The following is a 17309-nucleotide window of genomic DNA, read 5'->3' on the forward strand; positions in this document are numbered from 1 at the left end:
AATTATCACCCCTTGATAAGTATAGCATCCTATGTGGTCAAAGCTAAACGAATAAAATTTCAGAATCTAAATTAATCTTCTCTTATGTTCATTATTTAGGAGGGAGGGAATAAAGGAAAGATGACTTGAAAATCAACAACATGTATAACATTTTCTTCTTAAATTCATATTAAAGCAAAATAACATCAAAGATACCATTTTAGAATGTTTAAAATACTTGGAATAGGATGAAAATTATTCTATAAATAACTTCTGGTAGCACCTAGAAAAGTTATTTTATTTTAACAACAATTTGGCAAACTTCAATAGCTTTTTATGAAAACTGCTGCAAGCTCAAATCTGCAAAAAAGAAAAAAAAAGGTTTACTTCTCTGTTGTTTTTAATTAGTTCGCAATAATTTTCTTTCCTAGACAGTTAGCTGAACTGATTGCAAAAGAGACTGAGACTGAATTTTTTATAGACCAGGAAGTTTCTCTGTTCCTGATCGCTGTCTACAATCCCCAGTGAAGTACAGGAATTTATCAAGGCATCTTTTCCCCATAAAACACAAAGGGATGAATTATCATACAACTCTACCTACATCTAAAAATATAATTCACTGAGGAATCCAGACAAAGGCCCATAAAACAAAAAATTCAAGTATGACATATAGAATTACTTGGATGACTCATAAAATAAATCTTAAAAGTGTCCAGAGCACACTCTTCTAAGATTTAATAGAAAAGGTGGGATTTGAATTGGCATCACAGAAGAGATGGGGTGGTCTTCTGAGTAGAATAGAAAAGTATGAGTCAATATTGAAACACACAAAACATTAGTCAGCAAGATGCTCTGATTCTCTCCAATCTATCCCTTCCTTCTTTCATTCATCTAAAAACCACATATGTAAAAACACTTATTTGGGGCAACTATGAGTCAAACATTATGTTATATTCTAAAGATTAACTAGGAAGAATCTGTGGCCAGGGACTGGAGGGAGGTAGGGATGAATAGGCTAAGCACTGAGGATTTTCAGGGCAGTAAAACTATTCTATTTAATGGTATAATAGTGAGTATACATCATCATTATATATTTGTCCAACTCATGGAATACATAAATCAAGAATTAACCTATATAAACTATAAACGTTGGGTGATAATGATGTGTCCATGTAGGTTCATCAATTATAACAAAGGTATCACTTTTGTGCAGAATGTTGATAGCAGAGGAAGCTTTGTGTATGGGAATATATGAACTTTGTAATTTCTGCTCAATTTTGCTGTAAATCTAAGAAGTTCTAAAAATAAAATCTCTGAATTTTTTTCAAAAGAATCCCTGCCCTTGAGAAGTATACTGTTGGGTTTTTTTCCTTTTATTTTTTGAGACGGGGTCTCACTACCATTACCCAGGCTGGACTGCAGTAGTATGAACACAGCTCACTACAGCCTCAACTTCCCAGGCTCAAATAATCGTCCCATCTCAGCCTCCTGAGTAGCTGGGACTACAGGTGCACATTACTACAACTGGCTAATTTTTTGCATTTTTAGCAGGAGTGGGGTTTCGCCATATTGCCCAGGCTGGTCTTGAACTCCTGAGCTGTAGTGATCCACCCACCTCAACCTCCTAGAGTGCTGGGATTATAGCCATGAACCACTGCAACCAGCCCAGAAGTGTACTCTTAAATGTGGCATCAGATATGTAAACAAATTAAAATGCAATATAGCTTGAGAATTTATAACAGATAAAGGAAGCATGATGAAAAAAAAAAAAACAGGGTGGGGTGGGGGAGCAATCAGACTATGGCTTGGACAGAAGATAGCTGTGAAAGGCTTCAGTTTTCAGGCAAGAAAGCTGGGACAAAACATAAGATATTAGGGCATAAAGGTAGGAAGAGCACAGCTGAAGCTGTTATTTCATATTACAAAAAAATTAAAGATAAGTTTGAATGAGTTAAAGGAAGTTTTATTAGAATATAAGCATGTTTAATTCTGTAGGCAGTGAGAAATACTGAAGACTGAGCAGGGAGTGACATCATAATAGTAATAGATAATTTTTATTGAGCATTTACTATGTGCAGACAGCCATGTTAAATTCTTTTACTTATTGAATCTCATTTAATACCCAAATTAATTTACAAAATACGTTCTACTATCACCATCCCTATTTTACAGAGAAATTCATCTCAAAGATATATCGTCAGTTACTGGCAGAAAAGGATTCAAATTTCAGATTGATGCCATGTTACCCTTCGGCTGGTTAGCATGTCATAGTAGGTATGCAAAAGATATGCATAGGTATGATTGGGTTCATAGAAACACAGCCTGAATTAGACTGGCATAGTTAAGGTAAAAGCACACTCTACTTCAAAATATAGTTGAACCAACTTCCAGAAACTTAAAAAGTAGAACATAAACACTATGAAACATAAACAATAAAAACAAAAAAAAATGTCAACCATAAAAACATCTTTAGGGTATGCCTTTGAGTACTATATAGTATAATATTTAATATTTGGAAGCAGGAAGATATGTTAAGACTAGAGACTCAAGCTAGAGGTCATGATGTTAGCATTTTGGAGTTGATGATAAGTGATTAGATTCTGGACATGTGTTGAAATGTCCAGAATTGTTGAAATAGACCAAGAATTTTTTTTGATGGCTCCTGAATAGACAAAGCAACCTTGAACAAAAAGAACAAAACTGAGTATATTATACTACCTGACTTCAAAATATACTACAAAGCTATAATAATCAAAACAAATTGATGCTGGCATAGAAACAGACATATCAGCCAATGGAAAAGAACAGAAATCCCAGAAATAAATACACATATTTCTGGTTAATTTATTTCAAAGGTGCCAACAACACACAATGGGGAAAGGGCAGCCTCTTCAATAAATGGCATTGGGACACTGGACATTCACATGCAGAAGAATAAAATTAGACCTTCATCTCACACTACATAAAAAAACTAACTCAAAATGGATTAAAACTGGGTGCAATGGTACATGCCTGTACTTCCAGCTACTTGAGAAACTGAGGCAGGAAGTTTGCTTGAGCCCAGGAGTTTAATTACGGCCAGCCTGGGAAACATAGGGAGACCCCTCTCTTAAAAATTTTTTTCTTAATTAATTAAAGACTTAAGTGTAAAATTGAAGTGGCAAACCTATTAGAAGAAAACACAGAGAAAAACGTCCACAACATTGGTTTGGGCAATAATTTTTGGCTATGACCTCAAAAGCACAGGCAAGAGCAAAAATAGACAAATGGGATTATGTCAAACTAAAAAGCTCTGCACAGTGAAGGAATCAATGAACAGAGTGAAGAAACAACTTATGAAATAGGAGAAAATATTTGTAAACCATACCTCTGATAATGAGTTAACATCCAAAATATATGGAACCCAAACAACTCATAGTGAGAAAACAATAACCTGATTTAAAAATGGGCAAAGGATCTGAATAGACATTTCTCAAAAGAGGACATACAAATGGCCAACAGGTATATGAAAAAATCCCTAACAACACTAATCATCAGAGAAATGCAAATCAGAATTACAATGAGATATCATCTCATCCCAGTGAAAATGGCTTTTATAAAAAAAAGACAGGCAATAACAGATGCTGGCAAGGGTGTGGAGAAAGGGGAACCTTTGTACACTGTTAATGGGAAGGTAAATTAGTAGAGCCATTAGAGACAATAGTATGGAGTTCCTCAAAAACGAAATATAGAATTACTACATAATCCAGCAATCCCACTGCTGGGTATATATCCAAAGGAAGTGAATCATTATGTAGAAGAGATATCTCCACTCCCATGTTATTGAAGCATTATTCAGTAGCCAAGACAAGGAATTAACTTGTGTCCATTAACAGATAAATGGATAAATGGAAAGAAAATGTAATATATACATACAGTGGAATACTATGCTGCCTTAAAAAGAAGGAAATTCTGTTATCAGTATAGATGAACCTGGAGGACCTTGTAAGTGAAATAAGCTAGGCACAGAAAGACAAATGCCACATGATCTCACTTATATATGAAATATAAACAAAGTCAAACTCATACAAGCAGAGAATAGAATGGTGGTTACCAGGGACTGGGGAGATGTTGGTCAAAGGACACGAAACATCAATTAGAAGGAATAAGTTCAAGAGGTTTATCATACAATATGGTGACTATAGTTAATAACAATGTACTGTATTCTTTGAAAGAGTAGATCTTAAGTGTTCTCACCAGAAAAAAAAAATGCTAAGTATGTGAGGTAATGCATATGCTAATCAGTTCAATTTAGCTATTCCACAATGTATACACATTTTAAAACATCTTGTACACAATAAGTACATATAATTTTTATTTGTCTATTTAAAAATAATTAAATTTTTAAAAATTATTGATTGATGTGCTGGATATAGGGAGAGAAAGAGAGAAATCAAGAATGACTCTAAGGCTTCTGGTCTGAGGAACTAAAAGGATAGAGCTGCCATCAGCAGAAATGGGACAGACTATAGGAGGAGCATAAATTCTCTACCACATAACTTCCAATATTGCCTCCCCATTCTCTCTTTCTCTTCTTTTGGACTCTATTGAAGTAATGCTAGGCAGAGTTTATTCTTTTAACCATTTATTCCCTCTTTTCATTCTGTCTCTCTGTTGCATTTTTAATAGTTTCTTCTATTTATTTTCTAGTTTATTGGTTTTCTTCAGCTGTGTCAAGGCTGCTCTCAAACCATTTTCTTAATTTTAGTAGATTTTTCCGTTCTAAAATTTCTATTTGGTTCTTACTCAATCAAGTACATGATGTCACTAGTTTGTATTTTTTAGTTCCTAAAAACATTTTCAAGCTTACTTTTATATTAAAATGGCAAGTACAGTTGGCTTTGGTTTTTTATTTTATTTTATTTTATTTTTTATTTTTATTTTTGTTTTGAGACAAAGTCTCGCTCTGTCGCCCAGGCGGGAGTGCAGTGGCGGAATCTCAGCTCACTGCAAGCTCCGCCTCCCGGGTTTACACCATTCTCCTGCCTCAGCCTCCCAAGTAGCTGGGACTACAGGCGCCCGCCACCTCACCCGGGTAGTTTTTTTGTACTTTTTTAGGAGAGACGGGGTTTCACCGTGTTCGCCAGGATGGTCTTGATCTCCTGACCTCGTGATCCGCCCGTCTCGGCCTCCCAAAGTGCTGGGATTACAGGCTTGAGCCACCGCGCCCGGCCGGCTTTGGTTTTTTAATATGGTAATTCCAGTATCTAAAGTCTTGATGGGTCCATTTCTGGATTTGTGGTTCTGACTCATGCTATCCTGTTCCACTGTTAGTTTCATCATCAATTCTGTGTTGCTTATTATTCAACTTGTTGTTACAAGATATACATTTAAATATAACTAAGTCTTTGTCTTTTAATAAATGTTAATTTTTAAAAACATCAAAACTTACATCCTAATACCAAATGTTGAAGTCTGTGAACAACTTACCTGTGTAACACTAGATCATTTATTTAATCTTTCAGGATTTCAATTTTCTTAACCATAAAAATGCAAATGATTATCATCTTCTATCATTTATGTGTGCAGATAAAACAAGAGAAAAATAACTTGTATGTTTTCAGGTACATAGTAGGGGTTTTCAATATATGAGTTTTCCTTTTCCATTATCAAAAGAAATATCATCAGAATTAAAATAAAATATGGAAGATCAAAGAAACCCAGAGGGAAAACAAGAAAATAAATAGCTATCCTTTTTAGACAACACATCTTGCATGAGATTTGAGAGCAGCATCTTTTAGCTATTAACACAAATTGGTAGGGACAGAATATAGTTCCAGAAATAGAAGATGATCCTTTGAGGAATTGTATTGATCAAAGTTATCCAGGGAAACAGGACCAATACGATATATCTCTATCTCTAGCTAGCTATCTATCTAGAAAGAGATTTACTATAAGGCATTAGCTTATATGATTAATGGAGACTAAGAAGTCCAAAGATCTGCAGTTGCTAAGCTGGAGGTGCAAGAGAGCCTTTGTGTAGTTCCATTGTAAATCTGAAGGCCTGAGAACCAAAGAAGTTGATGGTGTAAATTCTAATCCAAAGGTTGACAGACTCGAAGTCAAGAGCCAACATTTCAGTCCAAGTCTGAAGGCCTGGAAAAACCAATGTTCCAGTTCAAGAGGTCAGGCAGGAGAAATTCCCCTTTACTCGGCCTTTTTGTTCAATTCAGGTCTTTAATTTATTGAATAAGGCCAACAATAGTGGGTGGATGATTTTCTCTACTCAGTCTGCCATTCAAATATTAATCTCACCCAAAAACACCTTCACAGATACATCCCAAATAATGTTTAGCCAAATGTGTGGGCACCTCACAGACTAGTTAGGTTGAACTTATAAAATTAAACACAACAGGAATGATTCATTGCAAGGGCTGGTCTTGTTAACTGCTTTTGCATTAAAGCCAGAAGAACATGCTGGGAACTCCCTGCAGCCTGTAAGCCAAGAGTTTCTTGAATGTTTTTTTCTGAGTATATTAATACATAGTATAAGACAGTGAATAATCAAGTACTAAATTATTTAGAAAAGACTAAGTATCTTCATCTTCTGAATCCATGAGCTATACCATTACCCTGATAATTTGATTTTATACTATCTTGCATTGTTCATTAACTCTTCCAGACTAGGTAATATTTTTGCTTGAAGTCATATTTCTCTCTCCATAGCTCTTAGCTTAATGCAATCCTTTTAAAGTAATAAATGAAATAAAGTAGACAAAGCAAAACCTGTGTCAGTGGAAACCAACACAATTGTATTTAATAATACGAAGAAAGCTGGTCTGGCTTTTATAATAAATCCATGATCCTTTCAGAGAAAATCCAAATGAGAAGCGTATTCTAGAAGATATATAAGAGTCTTAAGAAGCTGGTTTATTCCCAAAATATCCTTGATAATATAATTTACAAAAATACCAATTATCCAGTGGACTTGGTAAAATAGGAGCCTATGACCAAGACAGTTTTACATGCTCAACCTACATTTCACACATGCAGTTACAAAACATTGCTGATAAAAAGGAAATGAGGCACATAAAACTGTTTAGGGAAAACTGCAAAATATACTTGCAATTTCAGATTGAAATAACAGACCTATCTTCTAGTCAGATTCCCTTACTACATATTAGATTATTCATTATGAATGTCAGTTTACTTTATAATAACAACCTTAGAAAAAATACTTACAGTTTTTTTATCTTTTAGAAGAAAAATATTCTATGACTATAATTCATGTGCAACATTATAGTCTAGTATTTTAACATCATTACCTAGCATGTGTCAGTTTAAGTATACCAGGGATTCTGATAGATGCTTTTCAGCTGAAAAATAGGACTGAGATTACTTCTGACTGGGAATTCAGGAAAGGTGTCATGGAAGAGGCAAGAGTTATGAAGGCCTCTGACAGATTAGTAAAATTCAGGCATGAAGAAATGGCTGGGAAGGGCATTCCAAGAGTTGGAAGTAGGTTGAGCAAAATGTAGAGAGATGGGAAGGAGGCGCATTTGTGGAATAAAAATAAAATATAATATTCATGCAGGAAATGCTAAGAAATGGAGGAGTCATATACAAAGACTTTGGGCTTCGAAATCAGAAAAACCTAAGCTGAAATTCTGGTGTATTTAACTTCAGTTTCATCTTCTGTAAAACAGTGCCTTTCACATAGTGTTATAAAGACAAATGAGGCATGTACAGATACATGTGTGTGTGTTTGTGTATGTGTGTGTGTTTAATACATTGCCCAACACATAGTAAGTACTCAATAAAATTATCTATTACTATTATTATCAGATATATGAATATAATCATAATAGCAAATAAAACTAGATAGGTGGCTTGATGTGTTATTATGGAAAATCCTAAGTGCATCACTAAGTAATCATCAAATATAAGTATTTAATAAATCCTAATCTAACAATTCATGAAGCACAATTTTTATTTTTTATCGTTAAGCCAAGCGTTGACAATTTTTTTCTGTAAAGGGCCAGAAGGTAAATATTGTGAGCTCTGTAAGGCTACATGATCTTTGTTGTAACTACTCTACTCTCTTCGGGTAGCAAGAAAGCAGCCACAGAAAATATATAAGCAAATGGGTGTGTCTGTATTCCAAGAAAATTTTATTTACAAAAACAAGCAGTAGACAAGATTAAGTTTGTTGGCTATAACTTGTGAATCCCTGTCTTAAGTACTTCCTATGGAAATGTTTTCCCTCTTACGCAGAGACCTAGAAGAATGTTATATTATACATTTTCATTTCCATATTCATATTATATATTAACATTCTCACTGTGTAATTAAAAACTAAGGTTTTCAATATAAAGCTAGAAATTTATCATGTATACAAAAAATGGCATTATATCTGACACTAGGGCAGTCCTTTGTATACAGCAAGTATTCAATATGTGCTCATTGAATAGATAAATAAATAAGACCAATGAAATCTTTACATTTTAAAGTAACTTTGTTTTAGTGATTGCACATGACTACCACTTCTGGGAGAGACAGTACAAAAATCATGAGTAAAATAGCCCAAGTATCCTGTTTCAGTATTTTCAGTGAGAAAGTGCTCACTATGTACCACTTGAGAAGTTAATGTTTAACAGTAATTTAAGAGAATTAGTTAGTATTCCAAATAATTAACACATTTTACTTTCTCTTAGTGAAGGTTTGTTAAAAATGAACAATTCTCTTAAATATACTGAGCTTGAACTTCCATTACTATCACCAACAATAGTGTTAAATATTCAAGTCGTAATCAGCCAGCAACTTTACCAGATGAAATGTGTGGTAGACAGCCTCTAGGATGGTCCCAATTGAGCCCCACCTCATGGTATTCACACCTTTGTGAAATTGTGTCCCCTAGGGTGTAAGGTGTGAGTTGAACTCGTTGAATTGCTTCTTTTTTTTTTTTTTCACCATGTAAGACCCACATTTATTTTTCTTATATTCCAGAGAATAAAAGCTTGATCTTTCATGACTATATAGCAACTGTGGAAAGATAGCAGTATAAAGTGAAATGACAGGCTAATGGAGTCACCTTGAGCTCGGACTCTTCTGCTGGGGACATAGTTATTTAGCTGTAAGAAGTATCTTTTAGTTTAGAGGTAATATATCTCCTCTTAAGTAACTTTTGCTTTCAGCAAACCATGAGAGTGAAAAATAATCCAAAAGGTTTGAAAGCCAAGCAATATGTCAAACTGAATCCTGGAGTTAATTCCTTAGTATCCAGCTCAAAGAAAGATGCCATCGTTTCATATCTGAATCACCAGAATAACATCCTCTATTCTTGGCCATATTTAACACATGAACACCTTATTCTTTCACTTTTTCTTCTTTTTTTCCTTTAGAACTTTTGAAAATTTTCAAACCCACAGAAAAACTGAAAGAATAGATAGTACAATAGATATTTACATTCTCTTCTGGATCCACTAATTTTTAATATTTAGTACATTCTCTCTCTCTGTCTCTCTCTCTCCTGAATTATTTAGAATTTAGTTGCAGACTTAATGACACTTCTTCCCTAAGTAGTTCATCATTTGTTTTTAAGAGCTAGAGCATTCTCTTATACAATGACAATACAATTATTATATTATGAAAATTTATCACTGACAGAATATTGTCATTTAGTACACAGTTTATATTCAAATTTTGCTAGTTGTCTCTTTTTTTTTTTTTAAATAATCTTTTGGGACCACCATTGTACATGTGGTCCTTTTTTTTTTATATATATACTTTAAGTTCTAGGGTACATGTGCATAACATGCAAGTTTGTTACATATGTATACTTGTGCCATGTTGGTGTGCTGCACCCATCAACTCGTCAGCACCCATCAGCTCGTCATTTACATCAGGTATAACCCCATCAAAAAGTGGGCAAAGGATATGAACAGACACTTCTCAAAAGAAGACATGCATACAGCCAACAGACACACGAAAAAATGCTCATCATCACTGGCCATCAGAGAAATGCAAATCAAAACCACAATGAGATACCATCTCACACCAGTTAGAATGGCAATCATTAAAAAGTCAGGAAACAGCAGGTGCTGGAGAGGATGTGGAGAAACAGGAACACTTTTACACTGTTGGTGGGATTGTAAACTAGTTCAACCATTATGGAAAACAGTATGGCGATTCCTCAAGGATCTAGAACTAGATGTACCATATGACCCAGCCATCCCATTACTGGGTTTATACCCAAAGGATTATAAATCATGCTGCTATAAAGACACATGCACACGTATGTTCATTGCGGCACTATTCACAAGAGCAAAGACTTGGAATCAACCCAAATGTCCATCAGTGACAGATTGGATTAAGAAAATGTGGCACATATACACCATGGAATACTATGCAGCCATAAAAAAGGATGAGTTTGTGTCCTTTGTAGGGACATGGATGCAGCTGGAAACCATCATTCTCAGCAAACTATCGCAAGAACAGAAAACCAAACACCACATGTTCTCATCATAGGTGGGAACTGAACAATGAGATCACTTGGACTCAGGAAGGGGAACATCACACACCGGGGCCTATTATGGGGAGGGGGGAGGGGGGAGGGGGGAGGGGGGAGGGATTGCATTGGGAGTTATACCTGATGTAAATGACGAGCTGAATTGCTTCTAATAAAGAAGAGATGAGGCCGGGTGTGGTGGCTCACGCCTATAATCCCAGCACTCTGGGAGACTGAGGCGGGCGAATCACAAAGTCAGGAGATCAAGACCATCCTGGCTAACACGGTGAAGCCCCGTCTCTACTAAAAATACAAAAAATTAGCAGGGCGTGGTGGCGGGCGCCTATAGTCCCAGCTATGCGAGAGTTGAGCCAGGAGAATGGTATGAATCCGGGAGGCGGAGCTTGCAGTGAGCCGAGATTGTGCCACTGCACTCCAGCCTGGGTGACAGAGCAAGACTCCATCTCAAAAAATAAAAATAAAAATAAAAAAATAATAAAAAAAGAAGAGATGAGATGTACTTCTGGGAATAGGTTATAAAAAAAAAGACTGTGGCTTCTTTCTTGTATGTGTCCTCCTTCTCAGATCACTTGCACTGAGGAAAGCAAGTAACCACATTGTGAACAACCTATGCAAAGGCCTACATGGCATGGTAAGGAGCTGAGGCCCTGATTTCAACAGCCCACCAGAAACTGAACCTTGTTAACAGCCACATGAGCTAGCTTGGAAGCAAATCCTTCAGCCCCAGTCAAGCCTTGAAAAGATTACAGTTCCAGCCAACAGCTTGCCTACAACCTCCTGGGAAATCCTGAGTCAGAGGCATCCCGCTAAGTCTCTCCTAGTTTCCTCACCCTGTGAGATAATTAATGTTTGTTATTTTTGGCCATGAGTAGCAATAGAAAACTAATATTGTAAATGTTTGGTTAACGTTTATAACATGGCCAACATGTTTGTGCTACAATGGTGCCTAGACTTTCAGTCTTGTTTTGAAGGAGCTGACTACTTAATGGAAAACACAGAAGGGCAAATATAATTACAAAATTGTGTTATTTATGCTACAAATTCAGCAATATGGGAACATAGAAGAATGAGCCACTATCCAAATGAGGGAGCCAGAGCAGAAAGTTAGGTTATGGGCAGAAAGAGAAAGTGAAGGAAAAAAATGTAATAGCCTTGAGGAATGAGTGCCATCAAGAACTCAAAGAGGGAGAAGCATTCCAAGCAAAGAAAACGGAATATGCAACAGGGCAGAAGCATGAACGAGCATTATGCCTTTGGGAAACTATAAATAGTTCAGCTTGGCTGAAGCACAGGATATGTGTGGAAAAGTGAATGGAGATGATGTTGGCAAGATAAAGTATTCAGATGAAAGATGGAAAGGTGTATAAAAAGAAAACAAAATTGCCTTTGTAAAAGATTAAATTTTTCTATTTAGGAAAAAAAGTCAGCCACATTGCATTTCTAAAATTACTTTCCTTGAGGCTATGATCAAATGCTACTTTAATCTATAAAAAGAATAGACCACAAGGCTATAGTCACTTTAAAATTCTCTACGTGCAAGAGGCCACATCTGTGCGCTAAAGAGTAGAATGATTGACTAGCAGCTTCAAGCCGATAAGACCTTTGGTCTTATCTACACCAGAGAAGTTCTAGCAGAGTCAACAACTGGAAGAGTTAGAGGACATCTAAAAGTCCAAGATTTCAATTCAACCATAAAAAGCAGCATAATGAACAGATGGTTGGGAGAGTGTGCTCTCTCCCACCTTTCCCTTACTTTTGTTTCCTTCTCTTTCTCAGCCCATGGCAGGGAGATGGTCTTTTAGCATAATAATTCATCAGAGGTACGCTGTAATTGGTGAGCAATATTAGTAGAAATGTTTGCTTGTCTTATAAATTCTCTACTCTGAAGAATCTCAAGAATTTATGAGAAATGCAGGAGGCTTGTAGAGTTTTACCTTCTTCCTCCCAGGATGATGACAACAATGACAATTTCCTGGCCTTGGCTAGCAAGACTGAACCAGAATCCTGGAGAACTGCACAGTTAAGAAAATGAAAGAGAAAGGGAGGCCATAGGAGATGGGTTCCCTCCCAATGCTTACTTTTATGGACTAATGTTAAGCAATGAAGAAAGTAAAAATTAAAGAAAGAAAATATTTTGCATCACATTGGTAATCTGTGGATTATCTGTTTTACTAATGCACTTGTGCTTCAATTCTTATTTTGGCTCTTCAGGCTCTCCTGGTTTTGAGTCCCATTTTAGGTTCTATGCTTTCCATTTTGTCTTAACAACCAATTCTTTTCTCTGGCTTTACTCTTAGTGGTCCCTGTATTCATCTTCTGTATCTTTCTGTTCATTCCAAAATTATATAAACACCCAACCTGACCAAGACAACACCCCAGCACTAGCCTGCCAGGCCAGAACCCCTACTAAGTGGTCACTGACTCTCTATGAAAGAAGAGAGTTAGAAAATGAACCTGCTGAGAGTAAAATGGGGAAATGGTGGCTAGGAGGAAGGACTAACTTACAGCTCTAACTCAGACAGACAGAGCAGCATGTGGAGACCCACATCATGAACTTTTGCTCCAAGAACTACCATAGGAACATACCAGGAAAGCCGAGGAAATCCACAGACCATTGAAGGAGTGAATTGCCACCGCAGGCTCTGTGGGGCAGCCAAGAAACTGTGAGTCAGCTTGCTTTCTCAGCTGGGAGGCTTGTAGCCTGGGGCAAGTTCTTAGCCCTGCTCATAGGCTGCCTGGAAATAAACGTGGTGCTGTTGGCAGGGCACAGTGGGAGTGAGACTGGCCTTTTGGGCTGTGGGCTGTGTGGGAGTTGGGTGAGGTCTGTGGCTGCTGGCTTTCCCCCACTTTCCTGGCGACCTGTGTGACTCAGCAGAGGCAGCCATAATCCCCATGGGATATAACTCCACTGACCTGGTAACCACACCCCAACCCCCAACAGCAGCCACAGCAAGCCCTGCCTAAGGAGAATCTGAGCTCAGACACACCTAGCCCTGTCCCCACTTGATGGTCATTATCTACTGGCCCTGGTAGCTGAAGACAAAGGACATAATCTTTTGGGAACTCTATGGCCCCACCCACTGCCTGATCCTCCCTATACTACTGCAGCTGATGTGCTATTGACAGCACCACCTCCTGGCATGAGGACAACTAATACAAAACCCAGTGCACTTAACAAAAATACAACCAACGACCCTCACAGAGTCCACTTCACTCTCCTGCTACCTCTACCAAAGCAGGTGCTGGTATGGTATCCACAGCTGAGAGACCTGAAGATGGCTCAAATCACAGAATTCTTTGCAGACACTCCCAGTACCAGCCTGGAGCCCAGTAGCTCCACTGGGAGGCTAGATTCAGAAGAAAAATAACAATCACTTCAGCTCTCAGGAAGCTCCATCCCTAGGGGGAAGGGGAGAGCACCACATCAAGACAGTACCCAACGAGACAAAGAATCTTAACGGCAGCCCTTGAGACTGAGATCTTCCCTATGACATAGTATACCCAAATGAGAAGGAACCAGAAAAAACAATTCTGGTAATATGACAAAACAAAGTTCTTTAACACCCCCAAAAGAACATACTGGCTTACCAGCAATGGGTCAAGACCAAGAGGAAACCTCTGAATTGCCAGAAAAACAATCCAGAAGGTTGACTATTGAGCCAACCAAGGAGGCACCAGAGGAAGGTTAAGTCCAACTTAAAGAAATCAAAGAAATGAAATAGGATATGAATGGAAAAATTTCCAGTGAAATAGATAGCATAAAAACATCACAACTTCTGGAAATGATGGACACACTTAGAGAATTACAAAATGCACTGGAAAGTCTGAGCAATAGAATCAAACAAGTAGAAGAAAAAACTTCAGAGCTTGAAATTAAGGCTTTCAAATTAACCCAATCTGACAAAGACAAAGAAAAACAATTTTAAAATCGAACAAGGCCTCCAAGAAATTTGGGATTATGTTAAATGACCAAACCTAAAAATAATTGGTGTTCCCAGGGAAGAAGAGAAATCTAAAAGTTTGGAAAACATATTTGAGGGAATAATACAGAAAAACTTTCCCAGCCTTGCTAGAGATCTAGACATCCAAATACAAGAAGCTCAAAAAACACCTGGAAAATTCATCATAAAAAGATCATCGCCTAGGCACCTGATAGTCATCAGGCTATCTAAAGTCAAGGTGAAGGAAAGAATCTTAAGAGCTGTGAGGCAAAAGCATCAGGTAACCTATAAAGGGAAACCTATCAGATTAACAGCAGATTTATCAGCAGAAAGTCTACAAGCTAGAAGGGATCGGGGTTCTATGTTTAGCCTCCTTAAACAAAACAATTATCAGCCAAGAATTTTGTGTCCAGTGAACCTAAGCTTCATAAAAGAAAGAAAGAGTTTTTCAGACAAATGCTGAATTTGCCACTACCAAGCTGTCACTAAAAGAATGGCTAAAAGGAGCTCTAAATTTTTTTTAACCTCTAAATCTTGAAACAAATCCTCAAAACACACCAAAATATAATCTCCTTAAAGCATAAATTTCACAGGACCTATAAAACAACACTATGAAAAAAAAAAAAAAACCCAAGGTATTCAGGCAACAAATAGCACAATAAACAGAATAGTACTTCACATCTTAATACTAACATTGAATATAAATGGCCTAAATGCTCCACTTAAAAGATACAGAATGGCAGAATGGATGAGAATTCACTAACCAAGTATCTGCTGTCTTCAAGAGATTCACCTGCCACATAAGGACTCACATTAGTTTAAGGTAAAGGGGTAGAAAAAGATATTCCATGCAAATAGACACCAAAAGCAAGGAGGAGTAGCTGTTCTTATATTAGACAAAACAAACTTTAAAGCAGCAACAGTTAAAAAAGACAAAGAAGGACATTATATAATGATAAAATGACTAGTCCAATAGGAAAACATCACAATCCCTAATATATATGCACCTAACACCGGAGGTCTCAAATTTATAAAACAATTTCTACTAGACCTAAGGAATGAGATGGACAGCAACACAATAATAGTCAGGGACTTCAATATTCCACTGACAGCAGACAGGTCTTCAAGACAGAAAATCAACAAAGAACTATACCCTAGAACAAATGGACTAAATGGATATTTACAGAACATTCTACCCAACAACTGCAGAATATACATTCTACTCATCAGCACAGAGGACATTCTCCAAGATAGACCGTGTGATAGGCCATAAAACAAGTCTCAACAACTTTAAGAAAATAGAAACCATAGCAAGTACTCTCTCAGACCACAGTGGAATAAAATTGGAACTCAACTCTAAAAAAAAAACCCTGAAAACCATGCAAATACATGGAAACTAAATAACCTCCTCCTGAATGATCATTGCATAAACAATGAAATCAATATGAAAATTAAAAAACTATTTACACTGAACAATAATAGTGACAAAACCTATCAAAACCTCTGGTTAGCAAAGGCGGTGCTAAGAGAAAACTTCATAGCATCAAATGTCTACATCAAAATGTCTGAGAGCACAAATAGACAATCTAAAATCACATCTCAAGGAGCTAGAGAGACAAGAACCAAACTCAAACCTAGAAGAAGAAAAGAAATAACCAAGATCAGAGCAGAACTAAATGAAATTGAAACAAAAAAAATATAAAAGATAAAGAGAGCTGGTTCTTTGAAAAGATAAATAAAATTGATGGACCATTAGCAAGACTAACCAAGTAAAGAAGCGAGAAGATCCCAATAAGTGCAATTAGAAGTGAAACAGGAGATATTACAAGCAATCGCACAGAAATACAAAAGATCATTTAAGGCTACTATGAATACTCTTATGTGCATAAACTAGAAAACCTAGAGGAGACGGATGAATTCCTGGAAATATACAACCCTCCTCAATTAAACCAGGAAGAAATAGAAACTCTGAACAGACCAATAACAAGCAGCAAGACTGAAATGGTAATTAAAAAGTTACCAAGAAAAATAAGGCCAGGACCCGTAGATACACAGCTAAATTCTATCAGACATTCAAAGAAGAATTGGTACCAATCCTATCGATATCTATTCCAAAAGATACAGAAAAAGAGAATCCCCCCTAAATTATTCTATGAAGCCAGTATCACCATAATACCCAAACCAGGAAAGGACATAATAAAAATAGAAAACTACAGACCAATATCCTCGATTAACATAGATACAAAAATCCTTAACAAAATACTACTTAACTGAATCCAACAGCATATCAAAAAGATAATCCACCATGATCAAGTGGGTTTCATACAAGGAATGCAGGGATGGTTTAACATTCACAAATCAATAAATGTGATACACCACATAAACAGAATTAAAAACAAAAATTACATGACCATCTGAATAGATGCAGAAAAAGCATTTGATGAAATCCAGCATCCCTTTATGATTAAAACCCTAAGTAAAATTAGCATAGAAGGTCATTCCTTAATGTAACAAAAGCATCTATGACAAACCCACAGTCAACATTATACTGAATGGGGAAAAGTTGAAAGCATTCCCCCTGAAAACTGGAAAAAGACAAGGATGCCCACTTTCACCACTTCTATTCAACACAGTATTGGAAGTCCTAGCCAGAGAAATCAGACAAAAGAAAGAAATAAAGGCCATCCAAATCAGTAAAGAGGAAGTCAAACTGTCACTGTTTGCTGATGACATGATGATCACATACCTAGGAAACCCTAAAGGCTCATCTAAAAAGTTCCTAGAACTGGTAAATGAATTCAGCAAAGTTTCAGGATACAAAATTAATGTACACAAATCAGTAGCCCTGCTATACACCAACAGTATCCAAGATGAGAATCAAA

The 17309-nt window shown here is 36.7% G+C and overlaps 1 protein-coding gene across 11 annotated transcripts in view; it reads right to left on the reverse strand.

Annotated features, from left to right (window-relative positions):
• The window catches only part of ANKS1B (ankyrin repeat and sterile alpha motif domain containing 1B), a 1288070-nt gene that overhangs the window by 730863 nt on the left and 539898 nt on the right, over positions 1-17309 (reverse strand). The gene's annotated exons all lie outside the window — the stretch shown is intronic.

Source organism: Macaca fascicularis, chromosome 11, assembly GCF_037993035.2.
Source record: "Macaca fascicularis isolate 582-1 chromosome 11, T2T-MFA8v1.1".
NCBI classification, from domain to species: Eukaryota; Metazoa; Chordata; class Mammalia; order Primates; family Cercopithecidae; genus Macaca; species Macaca fascicularis.